The sequence below is a fragment of the Malurus melanocephalus genome, unplaced genomic scaffold (assembly GCF_030028575.1).
Source record: "Malurus melanocephalus ecotype Western Australia unplaced genomic scaffold, MMel_1.1 scaffold_18, whole genome shotgun sequence".
Lineage (NCBI taxonomy): Eukaryota > Metazoa > Chordata > Aves > Passeriformes > Maluridae > Malurus > Malurus melanocephalus.
This window is the reverse complement of record NW_026623250.1, coordinates 2,831,175-2,835,479: the sequence shown is the minus strand read 5'-3', so window position 1 is coordinate 2,835,479 and position 4,305 is coordinate 2,831,175. Positions and strand designations below refer to the sequence as shown.

Below are 4,305 nucleotides of genomic sequence, written 5' to 3'. Positions count from 1 at the left end.
AAAAAGAAAAAGAAAAAGAAAAAGAAAAAGAAAAAGAAAAAAAGAAAGGAGAAATTGAAGAAAGAGCTTACTAGACCTTTTTGTAAGCTGAGTACATTTGGGTTACAACTACCCACACCAATCATCCAAAACAGAAAGATGCTGCTGTCCAAATTCCTCTAATACTTCATCCACTCAGCTACTGTACATCCACTGTATATCCAAGGTGTAGATAGGAACCTTTTTAATAAAGTCTCCCTCTGGGAAGAAAATGTGCACACAGAAAATTGCCAAACTGTGAACACCTTTGTTGTTTCTGTTTCTTCACAACAATGTTATCCTTTCATACCATGAAATACTTTTGAAATGACACTGGCCAAACCTTAATTGAAAATCTCCAAAGCATCCTTGTAATGCTACTTACCAGCCTGTTTTTTCCTTCAGATTTCCTGACCTCTGGAGACTAAGCTCAGCAGTTCGTGCAAATCAAAACTGGCATTTGTAGAGGTCAATTTATTTCCAGGGAATCATAAATTATGGACATGGATTTGTTGTTTTTAAAACTGAGTRTGGTAAAAGCTCAGTCTGGTCAAAGTATGTGTAACCAAGATCTCCTTTTCAGCATTCCTGTATAGGTAGTTAGACAAAAGGATATTTTAAGAGGGAATCTAATCTTATGCTGGTGGCTCTTAACTTACATATATTCATAAATGAATGACCTTACTTTTTAAAAAATACTTTTTTCTATTTGTATAAATGCTTTTCTTGGTAAACAATTGAATCAAAATAACATATCTTCCTATTGCACCTGTCTTAGTAAGTGTTGCATATGTAAAAGAGCACCTTGAAATTATACATTCAAAATATTATTAATTAGTCATTGAAAGGTGACGGGAAATATTTAACAGTGGGTTATATCCAGAAAACTTTCCAATATTTGTGAAGAATTGAGTTTCTCAAACTGCTTGCAACAAAACCTTAACAGTTACCATTGCACTTGCTTTAACAGAGGATTTTTATCTTTTCAGAAATACCTGTTGTATTTTTTCTATGTACTTTTCTATATCTGTTCCTCCCATTTCTGGTATTTTTTCATTTTACGAGGAGATAGGAAATTGTATTAATTGGACAAATAGATCCCAAAAATCTAACTGTATACTTTAACCACAAATTTTGACGAGGTACTGGAATGTTTTTCAATAACCATAAAATGTCACTATAGTTTGAAGATCTTTTTAAACTCACATAACTAATCTGAATTTCTATTCCTTGAACCATATTCCTATAAAAAGAAAATTCATGCAGTGAATTGACAAGGAATTCCCAAGATCATGAATTTATCAAGACAAGAAGGAATTTTACATGTTGTACAGTCAATAATCCTCAGATGTAATAACCAATGCTTAAAAACAAGAAAAAAATAGTAATGAGATGGATATCAAAACTCATGTTTCAGGCTTTAAAGCAAATTCTAAGTCCTGGGATTTAAAATTCAATCTTTGTGAAAGAAGATTATCCGCTATTTCCATATTTATCTACTCAGGGGGTTTCTTTTCTCAGATACACATCCTGTAGCTATCTCAAGGGCAGATTACTGTATTAGATAGCTTGTGTCCCTGATGCAGCCCTTTACTGTAGTCAGACTGCACACACAAATGTTTACATGTTTCCTGTAGAGCTGCAATCATTTCTTAAATCTGCCCAGAGACTATGAGGTGGTGTCAGGAACAGCAGAAAAGGGACTTTCCCTTAACTGCAGAAAGTGCACTGGCCTTGCTCTCTGGTTTGGAGGACACCCATTGTGTTAAACACGTGGGACTGTCTTTTGTTCTTCTGGCAGAAAGCTGATAACATCTTTTACAGACAAGTTTTAAAAATAACAATATAGACTTTTCTGTCCAGACAGTCATTTTAAAACTGTAGGCCCATTGAATGCAATGTTGATTGCAGACAGAATTACAAGCAATTACAATTCATGAGTGCTGTACAAAAATCATGTTCTGACACCCTTTGTTCTCAAGTGTGGTTTTATTTTCAGCCCTCATTTCTTTGAAGTTACTGGGAAAATGAATACATGCATCTTCTGGRCTGTATTTTCAAAAGGTCAAAAACAGGGCATTTAACCCTCTGGGAAACACGGTGCTCTTGTACTGGAAATAGGGGCCTCCTTGTGGCTCCTGACCTCTCTGAAAAGTGCAGCCTTAAAGTTTATTAACGAAGTATAATCATTCATTTCTTTAAACCTCTGTGCTGGGTTATTTCTCAAGTGTAACCCAAAACCCCAAACAAATGGTTTAAGTCAACCTGCAATCAGTCTCATTGCTGCTGGAGGAGGTCTGGCTGAGCTAGTCAAATATCCTGCAGTACCTATAAATACCTTTCTCATGGCACTAATCAAGGTTCACAAAAGAAAGAAGGAATAGTTAGGAACACAGATCTGACCTTGAAGGAAAATTACAGAATGCTATGAGGTTAGAATCTGTCTTCTTGGCTTTGAAAATTTCTTTTCTGAATATATTTTTAATGACATGACACTGGCAATGCCACCTTGGATCATACCTACAAGCAGTCTAGTAGGTGTCTTGTGAAAGGTATTAACTGGTAAACATGCAGTCATACTTTCCTTGATCATAGAAATTATATTTGTGGCTCTCATGAACCAAATGCAATACATTTATATTCAATAGGTCTTTCATAATTTTTTTCCATTGACTTGTACAATGATGTCTTTGAAGACATATAGAATCATACCACCCACAACATCTTTTAAACATGCACAATTTATCTGTTATCTACTTCTCCTTTGAATTTGCCCCCTGACGGTTTCATTTTATTTTTCTTCACTGTTACAGTGTACAATGGTTTGCTGTTACTTCCTCCATATCCCGTTCTGAGTTTCAGAGAACTCTGTCATATTCCTTTTTCTCCATACTGAAATTCCCAGAATATTTAATTGTTCCAGGCATAAAGACACAAAAGCACACCTTAGTCATTCCTTATCACCCTATTCAGAACTTTTTTAAAGAGCTTTTTTCAGAAATCTGTTCATGGTTCTTTAACACAATAGCATCATTAAAAAATAAGGCTAGAATGGGATGAAAACAGATGGGATCAAATAAAATCACGCAACTTTTCCTCATATAGATATCATTCCAAGAAAGTGTAGAAATGTGACAAACCAGCCCACAAAGAAAAATGATTAATGCAATCTTAATATTGATATGGTAACAATGAACACATTTAAAGACACTTGCTCACTATTCATTATCGAAAAAAAAGGTATGGAGTATAGTTCTTATGATATTTTGTGTCTAAATGGATATTTGCTGTTAGAGTATGTGGATAGGCTAAGGAGTGAAACCCCAATATACTCAGCATTTACACGTTTTAAAGCATTCTAGTGAAACAGGCTGGGAACTTCTTGAAAGCAAAATGCATACACACTTATCAACTGAATTACTCACATAGCTTTTCTGAGATATCAATCTCATGCATCTCAGCAAAATTCGTACATTCATAAAAGTTTGGTGTCAGTTGTCAGAAGGGAAGTAGAAGGAATAACTCACGGATGGCTTGATGTCTTGGTCCTTCTATTCACAGTCTGTGTCATGTATTGATATTGTTATCTACATTCCAGCTCAGGATTAGCTGGCAGAGGTGTGCACAGACCTTTGAATAGAGTCTGAATTACTGCACAGGCAAAGGCACTTTGACATACAGCTTTTCCATTTGTTTGGAACATTCCTCTGTGCATGGTCTGTGCACGCAAATTCGATACATTAATTTTTATGTGTTCTTTGGTTTCTCATGTTCTTCTTATGCTTTGCCATCTAGGATCACCCATGGCTGGGGGCATTCATCATGCTTGAGCATGCCCTAGGTTGTACTTGCCTGTTTTCTAAATTTGTCCTGGCATACTGTCTCTCCTAGAGGCCAACAGTAAATGTCAGAAAACAAAATGAAATCTGCCCTTTCTGGGTGAGCTCTCACATTCTCTTCTGCAAGGGGCAGCAGAAGCCAGCCCTCGTGCTGCATTCACAGCACCTGCTCAGGCCTCTGAATGTTATGTGCCCTAGAGCTTGTCAGTGCCCATGACTTCAGTTCACCTCCACAGATTGTCACTCAGACAGACAGGCATTTTACCCCGCAGATGTAACTACATACTCTATCTCCATCTTTTCTCATTTAGACTGTTTCTTCCTTTAAGCCTTTCTTTTCACTTATCTTTCTCTACTTCCTTCCTTCCTTCCTTCCTTCCTTCCTTCCTTCCTTCCTTCCTTCCTTCCTTCCTTCCTTCCTTCCTTCCTTCCTTCCTTCCTTCCTTCC

The 4,305-nt window shown here is 36.6% G+C and overlaps 1 protein-coding gene across 1 annotated transcript in view; it reads left to right on the top strand.

Annotated features, from left to right (window-relative positions):
- The window catches only part of RAB3C (RAB3C, member RAS oncogene family), a 119,631-nt gene that overhangs the window by 102,986 nt on the left and 12,340 nt on the right, over positions 1 to 4,305 (top strand). The gene's annotated exons all lie outside the window — the stretch shown is intronic.